The following is a 12,401-nucleotide window of genomic DNA, read 5'->3' as shown; positions in this document are numbered from 1 at the left end:
CTGCACGCACAAGAGTTCCAGTAGAACTGTAAATTTTAGAAATTTATATTGTTAGTCTGTCAATATTACATGATCTCTTTCAGGGTGAAGCCCTGATGTAACACATATTTTGAGATTTCACTTTCTAAGGCTGACTTGTTATCTAATTGCTTATTATATTTTTTGCTGCCCCTCCCAAAACATTTTTACCTATTTTTCTGAAGATGGTGGCTTCCCAGATGTCTCTGCCTGACAAGAGTACTGACAGGCTAATAAACCATTGGGGCGTCACAGACGGCTGCTTCTGTTTCCTCTTGCTGTGACACTGCTTATGTCAACTGCTACTCTAGCACAGCTCAGTAACTGGGTAATAGGCCAGGAACAGATCTAAGATTCTCTGTGCCCTCTACAGTTCAGTGCCAGGCCACAATATGAATTGCTGTTGATGTTGAAATTTAGACCATACTGTTGTTGAATCACCTTATTGTAACCAATCTCTGGTGTCTGGTGAGCATCCTACTTCTGTGACATAAGCTGTACAGGAGCCCAGGTTTTCATGCGAGATGTTCTCGGGTATAGTGTCACTGACCACTCCGGTAAGTGGACCTTACCTTTCCTATAAATGAGAGTGGACCTTTACCTACATGATATGTAAATATAGCAAGACCCAATGATTAACTGGAGAACCCTTGCCCATGCCTTATTGGAATGTATCACATGCTAGCTCACAATCTCCTGTTAGATAGGTGGATGAAGATATTTTCAATCAGACTCAGCCATCAGATAGACTTACAAAGGGAACAGTAGGCTAGTGGTTATGAGACTGCTGTAGTAGGTTATGAGTTCAAATCTCATATTAATTTGTGTGCTGGCACCAGAAAATGACTGTCAAAATGTCAGATTGTTGTAAAAACCCAACTAGTTCTCTAATGTCCTGTCCTGGTCTAACTCCAGTCCCATGCTACCATTGGTTGACACTTAATGCCCTGGGGGCAACTAGGAATGGGGTGTTTAAGATGAGTGGTTCAGGTCTGGAATGCACTGCCTGGAAGTGTGGAGGAGGCAGGTTCAATCGAGGCATTCAAGAGGGCATTAGATGATTATTTAAATAGAAACAATGTGCAGGGTTACGCGGAAAAGGCAGGAGAATGGCACTAAGTCATAATGCTCATTTGGAGATCCAGTGCAGACACGATGGGCCGAATGGCCTCCTGCATCGTAAAAATTCTGTGATTCTGTGATGCTTAAAGTAGATCAAAACTACTTTCCTTGGTGGGGCAATCCAGAAAGTTTTAAATTAGAGCTAAGCTGTTCAAGGGTGGTGTCAGGAAGCACTTCTACACACAAAGAATTGTGGAAATCTGGAACTCTCTCCGCCAAAAAAATGTCCTTCTAAAATGTTCTCTAATGTCTCAGCAGCAGTACTGACTTGCAAAGATCACATGCGATGCAGTTGCCAAGGGAGACACACTTTTCTGAAAGTTAGATTGAGCAGATAAATCCCAAATTATACGAGAGGGAAGAAGCATTCTCTTACAGTTGGGGTGTGGATGAATTCAGATAGACTTGGGTTCCCATATAATAAAAGCAAAATAGTGCGGATGCTGGATCTGAAATAAAAACAGAAAATGTTGGAAAAACTCAGCAGGTCTGGCAGCATCTGTTGAGACAGAAACAGAGTTAACGTTTCAAGTCTGTATGATTCTTCTTCGGAACTGAAGAGAGGTGGAAATGTGATGGGATTTATGCTGTTGAAAAGTGGGGAGTGGCAGGTGGAGCAAATTAGAAAGTCAGTGATAGCTTAGAGGGCTGGGAGATTAAATGACAAAGATGTCATGGAGCACAAAACAAAGGGAGTGGTAATGATAGTATTAAAATGTAAAGATTTGGTCCAGAGTAGATGTTGATAGCAAAATAAAGGTCAGCACTGTCTGAAGGCAAAATAGCATAATGTGATAATAGCGGAGAAAGGGTCGGCACTGTCTAAAAGTAAAAAATAGAACAAGATACAGACTGGCACATGAGGGAGAGAAAAGAAAATGAAAAATAAAACATTCAAAATGGAGGACAAAGTTCATGGTCTGCAATTGTTGAACTCAATGTTGAGTCCACAAGGCTGTAAAGTGCCTAATTGGAAGATAAGGTGCTGTTCCTCCAGCTTGCATTGTGCTTCACTGGAACATTGTAGCGGGCCAAGGACAGAAATGTGATCATGAGAGCAGGATGGTGAATTCAAATGACAAGCGACCGGAAGGATGGATTCCCATCTTCCTGAGGTGAAGATAGTGCAGCAGGAATCTGAGCAAAGTATAAAAGATTCAATTTTCTTCTTACTGTTGTATAAGGGTAAAAGAAGGTACACTTCATATTGGGTTATATTAGAAATTTATAAGAACCATCTCGTAAAATTGAAATTGAGTGTTTAAAAAATATATTGGGAACAAGGACCAAGTGATCGTACTCAATGCTGCACTAACACGTATATTGCATTGCATTGTATAGTAACTCTTGCTGTGCCCAGTCCCTGAGCTGACAAGTGTATTGTGTTGAGGTGGATGGTATCTCTTGCAGCCTAACTCATCTTTTGTGTGGTCCTAATTTTGTTTGCAGTGTGATTAGTTACCATGTGCTGATTATTCTCGACATCCTGTTGTCTGTCATATACTAACAGGAAGGTAAAAAAAAAATTCAACCAACAGGAAGAGATGTCACAAATGGAAGGCAGACTGGTTTCTTTCACCGAGAAATTGCAGTAACTGTAAAGATTTGGCAGGTGCAGTAAAATGCCTATTGGGACCACGTTCCTCAATGGCTACTGAGTTCGTCGAGAAAAGTAATTTAGTTGCATAGGTTTTAAATATAGAGAAAAGTGACAGACAGGTCTGATCAGAAGGGTTCCTTGTGTGGGTCTGTTTGTGGTTTCCTTCTACCTACCAAGAGCCTGTCTGCAGTTTCTCTGAACAGTCAATAACATTTGAAAGGAAATAATCTTAACGGCTACAGGGAAACCTGCTCTCGATAACAAGCCTGTTGGACAAATACCAGGATTTTGCCTAATCTTTACTAATATTTTGGTTATATTTCCGAAACTTCAGGATACATGAGGTGAGTTATCCTTTAACCTCAATACCTTTGTAAGTCAAGACAAAATGTTTCCGTGAAACTACACAATGTAGATGCTATATGACCTTGATGGTTACAGGGAAGGAATTATTCTGTATGCTGAAATGTGCAAATCTTTCCAGTTTTGGAGAAAATAATTGGTTTAAGGAGCAAATTTAGTAAGATGGCCGGTGAAGTGAGTCAACTGTAACTGGTGGAGTGGGTTAGCACATGCCCCTTCCACCTTTGAGACTAGGCTAGGTTTAAAATCAGTCTATTCTCTCTGCTAGTAGTGGGGGTTCAATATGAAATAAGTGTGTGTACTGAAACCAGTTCCTAAAGGATTTGGGCTCAGAAACACATCGCTGCCCTAATTTGGTCATAATGGTAATCTCGCTGAGGCCTTGAGTTGGTGTAGGTGATGATTAAAGGGTGATCTAACTGAGGTGTTCAAGATGAGTGGTTCAGGTCTGGAATGCACTACCTGGAAGTGTGGAGGAGGCAGGTTCAATCGAGGCATTCAAGAGGGTATTAGATGATTATTTAAATAGAAACAATGTGCAGAGTTATGCAGAAAAGGCAGGAGAATGGCACTAAGTCATAATGCTCATTTGGGGAGCCAGTGCAGACACGATGGGCCAAATGGCCTCCTTCTGCATCGTAAAAATTCTGTGATGCTTAAAGTAGATCAAAACTACTTTCCTTGGTGGGGCAATCCAGAAAGTTTTAAATTAGAGCTAAGCTGTTCAAGGGTGGTGTCAGGAAGCACTTCTACACACAAAGAATTGTGGAAATCTGGAACTCTCTCCGCCAAAAAAATGTCCTTCTAAAATGTTCTCTAATGTCTCAGCAGTAGGCTATATGGGAAGTGATCTCAATCAAACCAAATTTTCAGTGACCGAGTGCCAAGTAGGACTCAATACCAATTGAAGTTAGAAATAGGGGCCGATACAACTGATGCCAGGACAGAGACTGAAATCTCTCAATGGTGGGAACCAACCACTTAAAACAGAGCAAGCAGGGAAATTATGTCAGAGCTATGAAAATTAGGGAATGTGTACACTGTAAAGAATGAGGGGGTTAAAAATCCCACACACTACTGTGTAAACAGAGCTTTGTACAGAGTGTGATAGGGACACATCGTGGGTATCCAGGGCACTGCTATCAGACAAATGTGATGATTCACACTGGGAATATAAGTTCCTGGACAATAGTTTATTGGAAACAAAAACACAAATACCTTGAAAAACTCAGCAGGTCTGACAGCATCTGCAGAGAGGAATACAGTTAATGATTTGAGTCCGTATGACTCTTCACCAGAACTAAGGAAAAATAGAAAAGAGGTGAAATATAAGCTGGTTTAAGGGGGTTTCTTCCCATGGTGGTTGACAGGGCCCTCAACCGTGTCCGGCCCATCTCCCGCGCATCCGCCCTCACGCATTCCTCTCCCTCTCAGAACCATGATAGGGTCCCCCTTGTCCTCACTTATCACCCCACCAGCCTCCGCATTCAAAGGATCATCCTCTGCCATTTCCGCCAACTGCAGCATGATGCCACCACCAAACACATCTTCCCTTCACCCCCCTGGCGGCATTCCGCAGGGATCGTTCCCTCCAGGACACCCTGGTCCACTCCTCCATCACCCCCTACACCTCAACCCCCTCCCACGGCACCTTCCCATGCAACTGCAGAAGGTGCAACACCTGCCCCTTTACTTCCTCCCTCCTCACCGTCCAAGGGCCCAAACACTCCTTTCAAGTGAAGCAGCATTTCACTTGCACTTCCCTCAATTTAGTCTACTGCATTCGCTGCTCCCAATGCGGTTTCCTCTACATTGGAGAGACCAAACGCAGACTGGGTGACTGCTTTGTGGAACACCTTCGGTCTGTCCGCAAGCATGACCCAGACCTCCCTGTCGCTTGCCATTTCAACACACCACCCTGCCCTCATGCTCACATGTCTGTCCTTGGCCTGCTGCAATGTTCCAGTGAAGCTCAACGCAAACTGGAGGAACAGCACCTCAACTTCCGACTAGGCACTTTACAGCCTTCTGGACTGAATATTGAGTTCAACAACTTTAGATCATGAACTCTCTCCTCCATCCCCACCCCCTTTCCGATCCCTTTTTTCCAATAATTTATATATAGTTTTCTTTTCCCAACTATTTCAATTATTTTTAAATGTATTTCCATCCATTGTTTTATCTCTACCTTTTAACCTATTTTGATCCCTTCCCCCCACCCCACCTCCACTAAGGCTATCTGTCCCTTGCTCGTCCTGCTTTCTACCCTTAATGTCACCATTAACACATTTCTTAGCTAATATCACCACCGTCAATACTTCTTTGTTCTTTTGTGTATGACATCTTTTGGCAATCTCCACCTATCACTGGCCCTCTATCCAGCTCTACCTGTCCCAGCCCCTCTTAAACCAGCTTATATTTCACCTCTTTTCTAATTTTCCTTAGTTCTGTTGAAGAGTCATACAGACTCAAAACGTTAACTGTATTCCTCTCCACAGATGCTGTCAGACCTGCTGAGTTTTTCCGGGTATTTTTGTTTTTGTTTCGGATTTCCAGCATCCGCAGTTTTTTGCTTTTATAATAGTTGGAGTACAGTTCTTCGGCAGTAACTTGTATAACATTGGAGTAGGAGGAGGCCATTAGCCCCTCGAGCCTGTTCCATCATTCATTGAAATCACAGCTGATCTGCGACCAAACTCCATATACCCACTCCTTTGCCCCATACCTATTCATACCTTTGGTTAACAAAAATCTTTCAATCTGAGATTTAAAATTTTCAATTGACCAAGCTTCAATTACCATTTGTGAAGAGATCTTTGAATTTCTGCCAACCTTTGTGTGTGGAAGTGTTTCCTAATTTCACCCCTGAAAGGTGTGGCTCTAACTTTCAGATTATGCCCCCAGTCCTAGACACCCCAACTAGTGGAAATAGTTTCTCTCTATCTATCCGATATGTTCCCCTTAATATCTTGAAAATTTTGACAAAATAACCCTTAAACTTTCCTAAACTTTTTCCCAGTAACCCCACTTTAATACCTCAGACTTTGTGTGACCCCAGACAGTGGAGTGGGAGATGTTTTAGTTCCTCGGCAGAGAGGGGGTTCAGCTAACCCACCCCACCTCTCCCCCTCTCCCCCCACTTCCCACTCACTGAGGAACTAAAATAGTCCCCTTCCACTGAGGAGTTAAATGCTTCCCTCCCCCCAGAGTCACACAAAGTTTGAGGCATTAATGGGGGGGTGCATTTGGAAAATGTTAAAGCAAAACTTTAGCTCCAGGGCCGAGTGAGGTAGTTAGCTTCAGGTGCTGAATAAGGTGAGGTGGTTAGCTTCAGGTGCTGAACAGAGTTGGGTGCGGGGGTCATGGTTAGCCCCTGAACAGTGGGATGAGGTTTAGCTTCTGAGCAGGTTGAGGAGGTTAGCTTCAAATGCTGAGCAGGGAGGGAGTTTAGCTTCTGAGTGGCGCTGGTATTTAGCTCAGGAATGGAGGAAGGGTTTTAGTAGCCCCTGAACAGGGGGAGCGGAGAAGTTCAGCATGGCAGGAATTGTTTAAACTGCAGGGTTTTTAAAAAAAACAAACAGCTACCTTTTCATAGGTTTTTGTGCAGCAGCAATCAGGCCTCAAAGATCTCTCTGTTAGGCCACGACAACCAATAGAAAAAAATGCAAGAATTTAAAGGGGCCACCGAGCTGTTCATGCTCATTCCAACTCCATATGGCAGCCATGCTGCCTTGGAGTTCGTGACCTCAAAATCTCCAGTCGCAACCCACAATTTGGGAAGTCCTGTCTTAATGAATACTTTGAATCTGTCTTCACAAAAGAGGGAGGCAATGCAGACAGACACCATATTAAGGAGGAGTCATGTGAAATATTGGATGGGGTGAACATGAGTGAGAGAGGAAATATCAAAGCGTTTAGCATCTTTGAAAGTGGATAAATCACCAGGTCTGGATAAGATGTATTCCAGGCTGCTGGAGAAGCAAGGGAATAAATAGAGAAGGTTCTGACCATCAGATCTCAGTCCTCTGGCTGCAGGCATGGTGCCGAGGGAATGGAAGGCTGCTAACGTTGTACTGTTGTTTAACAAAGAAGGAAGTAATAGACTAAGTAATTACAGGCCAGTCAGCCTAACCTCTTTGTGGGCAAGTTATTGGAAAAAATTGAGGGATAGTATAAATCATCATTTAGAAAGGCAGAAGTTAATCAAGGACAGTCAGCTTGGAGATTTTTTTTAAGCGATGGTCGTGTCTGACTAACTTGATACAAAAATCGGTCATGTGGCTGATAGTGAGGAAGAAAGCTGTAGACTGCAAAAAAATAGAAATGAACTGGTGAGTTGGGTAGAAAAGTGGCAAATTGAATTCAATCCAGAGATGTATGAGAGAATGCATTTAGGGAGGACAAACAGGCAAGGGAATTCACAATAAATGCTTGGATACTGACATGGATATAGGAACAGAAGGACCTTGGAGTGCATGTCCACAGATGCCCAAAGGTAGCAGTACAGGTAGATAAGCTGGATAAGAAGGTATACAGGATACTTTCTATTTTAGCTAAGGCTTAGAATATTAGTATAAATTAATTACCTATACTTGGGTGTACAGGGCACAATTTCAAAATTTGTTGATGACACAAAACTTGGAAGTATTGTGAACTATGTAGAGAATGGCGATAGACTTCAAAACGATTGATGGCGGAATGGATGGACAAGTGGCAGATGAAATTTAATGCAGAGATGTGTGAAGTCATTCATTTTGGTAGGAACAATGAAGAGAGACAATATAAAGGGGATGCAGGAACTTTATTCTTTCATAGGATATGGGCATTGCTGGCAGGGCCCGAATTTGTTGCCCATCCCTAGTGGTGCTTGAACTGAGTGGCTTGTTGGGCCGTTTCAGAGGACAGTTAAGGGTCAACCACATTGCTATGGGTCTGGAGTCACATGTAGGCCTCCAGATAAGAATGGCAGATTTCCTTCCCTAAAAGACATTAGTGAACCAGTTGGGTTTTGGTAACTGTCATGGTCACCATTATTGAGACTAGCTTTATATTCCAGATTTATTAATTGAATTTAAATTCCATCAGCTGCCATATTGGGAATTGGACCCACGTCCCTTGAGAATTAGCCTAGCCACTGATCTACAACTACGCTGCTGTCTCCCCAAAGGCATGCTGAGCTTTATAAATAGGGGCATAGAGTACAAAGACAAGGTTTATGATGAACCTTTATACAACAGACATTCAGCCTCAGCTGGATTATTGTGTCCAATTCTGGGCTCCACGCTTTGGGAAGGATGTGAAGGCTTTGGAGAGGGTGCGAAAAGATTTATAAGAATGGTTCCTGGGATGAGGACAGTTGTGTGGATAGATTAGAGAAGCTGGGATTATTCTCCTTACAACAGAAAAAGTTGAGAGAAGATTTGATAGAAGTGTTCAAAATTATGAGGGGGTCTAGAAAGACAGAGCAGATAGGGAGAAACTGTTCCCATTGGTAATAAGGTTGAGAACCAGAGGACATCGATTTAAGTTAAAAGAACCAAAAGCAACATGAGAAAAAAACATTTTAATGCAGTCAGTGGTTAGGATCTAGAATGTATTGCCTCAGAGTATGATGAAGAGAGATTCAATTGAGGATAATTATCTGAAGTGGAAAAACTGCTCAGGGCTACTGGGAATGGGCGGCTGGTGGGACTAACTGGGTTGTTCTCTCAGAGAGCCAGCACGGACATGATGCATCACATGGCCTCCTTCTGTTCTGTAATCATTCAGTGATTCTGTAAGACCAGGGAGGTTATTCTAGAACTTTATAAAACACCAATTAGGTCTCAGCTGGAGTACTGCATGCAGTTCTGATCACCGTATTTACAGGAAAGATGTAATCTCACTGGAGAAGCTACAGAGCACATGTACGATGATGTTGCCAGGAATGGAGAATTTTAGCAAGGAGGAAAGATTGGATAGACTGGGGTTGTTTTCTTTGGAAGAGAGGAGGCTGAAGGCACATTTAATTAAGGTGAATAGAAACATAGAAACTAGGAGCAGGAGTAGGCCATTCGGCCCTTCGAGCCTGCTCCACCATTCATTATGATCATGGCTGATCATCCAACTCAGTAGCCTGCTCCCGCTTTCTCCCCATACCCTTTGATCCCTTTCGCCTCAAGAGCTATATCTAACTCTTTCTTGAAAGCATATAATGTTTTGGTCTCAACTACTTTCTGTGGTAATGAATTCCACAGGCTCACCACTCTCTGGGTGAAGAAATTTCTCCTCATCTCAGTCCTAAATGGTCTACCCCATATCCTCAGACTGTGACCCCTGGTTCTGGACTCCCCCACCATCGGGAACATCCTTCCTGCATCTACCCTGTCTAGTCCTGTTAGAATTTTATAGGTTTCTATGAGATCCCCCCTCATTCTTCTGAACTCCAGCGAATATAATCCTAATCGACTCAATCTCTCCTCATATGTCAGTCCCGCCATCCCAGGAATCAGTCAGGTAAACCTTCGCTGCACTCCCTGTATAGCAAGTACATCCTTCCTCAGATAAGGAGACCAAAACTGTACACAATATTCCAGGTGTGGTCTCACCAAGGCCCTGTACAATTGCAGCAAGACATCCCTGTTCCTGTACTCGAATCCTCTGGCTATGAAGGCCAACATACCATTTGCCTTCTTTACCGCCTGCTGCACCTGTATGCTTACCTTCAGCGACTGGTGTACAAGGACACCCAGGTCTCGTTGCACATTCCACTCTCTCAATTTATAGCCATTCAGATAATAATCTGCCTTCCTGTCTTTGCTATCAAATTGGATAACCTCACATTTATCCACATTATACTGCATTTGCCATGCATTTGCCCACTCACTCAGCTTGTCCAAATCACACTGAAGCATCTCTGCATCCTCCTCACAGCTCACCCTCCCACCCAGCTTTGTGTCATTTGCAAATCTGGAGATATTACATTTAATTCCCTCATTTATGTCATTAATATATATTGTGAATAACTGGGGTCCCAGCACCGATCCCTGCGGTACCCCACTAGTCACTGCCTGCCATTCGGAAAAAGACCCGTTTATTCCTACTCTTTGTTTCCGATCTGCCAACCAGTTTCCTATCCATCTCAATAAACTATCCCCAATCCCATGCGCTTTAATTTTATACGCCAATCTCTTATGTGGGACTTTGTCTAAAGCCTTCTGAAAGTCCAAATAAACCACATTCACTGGCTCCCCCTCATCAACTCTACTAGTTACATCCTCAAAAAATTCCAGTAGATTTGTCAAGCATGATTTCCCTTTCATAAATCCATGCTGACTCTGTCCGATTCTGCCACTGTTTTCCATGTGCTCAGCTATTAAATCTTTTATAATGGGCTCTAGAATTTTCCCCACTACCGACGTCAGGCTGACTGGTCTATAATTCCCTGTTTTCTCTCTGCCTCCCTTTTTAAATAGTGCGGTCATAAAATTATGAGATGCTTAGATAGAGAATAATAGAATGGTTACAGTACAGAAGAAGGGTATTCGGCCTGTTCTCTGCAAGAGCAGCTTAGTCCCACTCCCCGGCCCTTTCCCTGTAGCCCTGCAAGTTTTTTCTCTTCAGATAATGATCCAGTTCTCTTCTGAAGGCCTCGATTGAATCTACCGCCACCACACTCTCACTCAGTGTATTCCAGATCCAAACCACTTGCTGTGTATAAAGGTTTTTCCTCATATTGTCATTGCTTCTTTTGACAATCAACTTTAATCGGTGTCCTCTGGTTCTCAATCCTTTCACCAGTGGAAACAGTTTCTCTCTGTTACTCTGGTCCCCAGGTCCCTCTGCTCTTGCACCCCCTTTAGAATTGTATCCTTTATATTGTTTCTCCACATTCTTCCTACCAAAATGAATCCAGGAAGATATCTTCATGCTTATCTGCATTAAATTTCATCTGCCACTTGTCCGCCCATTCCACCAACCTGTTTATGTCCTTTTGAAGTTGTACGCTATCCTCTCCAAAGTTCACAGTACTTCCAAGTTTTGTATTGTTTGCAAATTTTGAAATTGTGCCCTGTACACCAAAGTTTAAGTCATTAATATATATCAGGAAGAGCAGGTGTCCTGCTACCAACCCTGGGTAACTCCACTATAAACCTTCCTCCAGTCTGAAAAACAGCCCTTAACCACTATTCTCTGTTTCCTGTCACTCAACCAATTTCATATCCAAGCTGCTACTGTCCCTTTTATTCCATGGGCTTCAACTTTGTTAACAAAGTTGTTACATGGCACTTTGTCAAATGCCTATTGGATGTCCAGGTACATCAAATCAACTGTATTAACCTTATCAACCCTGTCTCCATGCTGGCTTTCCAAAATTAATCCACGTTTGTCCAATTGACTGTTAATTTTGTATATAATTATCATTTCTATAAGCTTTGCCACCGTCGAGGTTAAACTGACTGATCTTAAGTTGCTAGGTTAATCATTACACCCTTTTTGAACAAGGGTGTAACATTTGCATTTCCCCAGTCCTGGCACCACCCTTGTATCTAAGGTGGATTGGAAGATAATTTCCGCCTGTACTTCTCTCAATATCTTTATCTCATCTGGTCCAGCTTATTTAACAACTTCCTCTTTATCATCTTTTAGCCCATGCAGTATCTCTTTCACTATTTAGGCAGCATCTTCTTCCTTGGTAAAGACAGATGCAAAGTAGTCATTTAGTACCTCAGCCATGTCCCCCAGCCACCATGTGTAAATCTCCTGTTAGGTCCCTAATCGGCCATAATCCTCTTTTTGCCACCATTTTACTATTTATCTGACTATAAAAGACTTACAGATTCCCTTTTAAGATAGCTGCCAGTCTCTTCTCATACTCTCTCTTTGCTTCTCTTATTTTTTTTTTCACTTGACCTCTGAATCTTCTATATTCAGTCCAGTTCTTAATTGTATCATCCACTTGACATCTGTCATATGCACCCTTTTTCTGCTTCATCTTACTGTCTAGGATGGATTTTCATGGAGTTAGGCTGACTCCAGAAATCTTTAAAAATAGCAAGCAAGACCTGGATGCAGAAGTCCCGCCCCATTCCCAGCAGATCCCATTTTTGCCGGCAGGGGGAAGGGGGCAGGATGTGAATCCTACAGGCCAGAAACCTGAACCCTGCAAAGACATTTGAATTTAGTGCTGAGTTCAAACAGGCCCATTTTGGCTGTTCCAAGGGCCCTACCCTGCAGTGTAGGAGTCATGAAATGATGAACCAGATGTAACTACTCTTGAAGGGCGTGTAAGGTCTGTCTAAGTGTCATGCTCATGTCA

The 12,401-nt window shown here is 42.8% G+C and overlaps 1 protein-coding gene across 1 annotated transcript in view; it reads left to right on the top strand.

The window, feature by feature from the left end:
* Positions 1-2,693: 2,693 nt before the first annotated feature.
* The window catches only part of nlrc3 (NLR family, CARD domain containing 3), a 63,018-nt gene continuing 53,310 nt past the window's right edge, over positions 2,694-12,401 (top strand). The window contains exon 1 of the mRNA XM_078558719.1: positions 2,694-3,084. The gene's annotated coding sequence lies outside the window, so the exon portion shown is untranslated. The remainder of the gene's footprint in view (positions 3,085-12,401) is intronic.

The sequence above is a fragment of the Cetorhinus maximus genome, chromosome 15 (genome assembly GCF_964194155.1).
Source record: "Cetorhinus maximus chromosome 15, sCetMax3.hap1.1, whole genome shotgun sequence".
Taxonomy (NCBI): Eukaryota; Metazoa; Chordata; class Chondrichthyes; order Lamniformes; family Cetorhinidae; genus Cetorhinus; species Cetorhinus maximus.
This window is presented reverse-complemented; position numbering and strand designations above follow the sequence as displayed.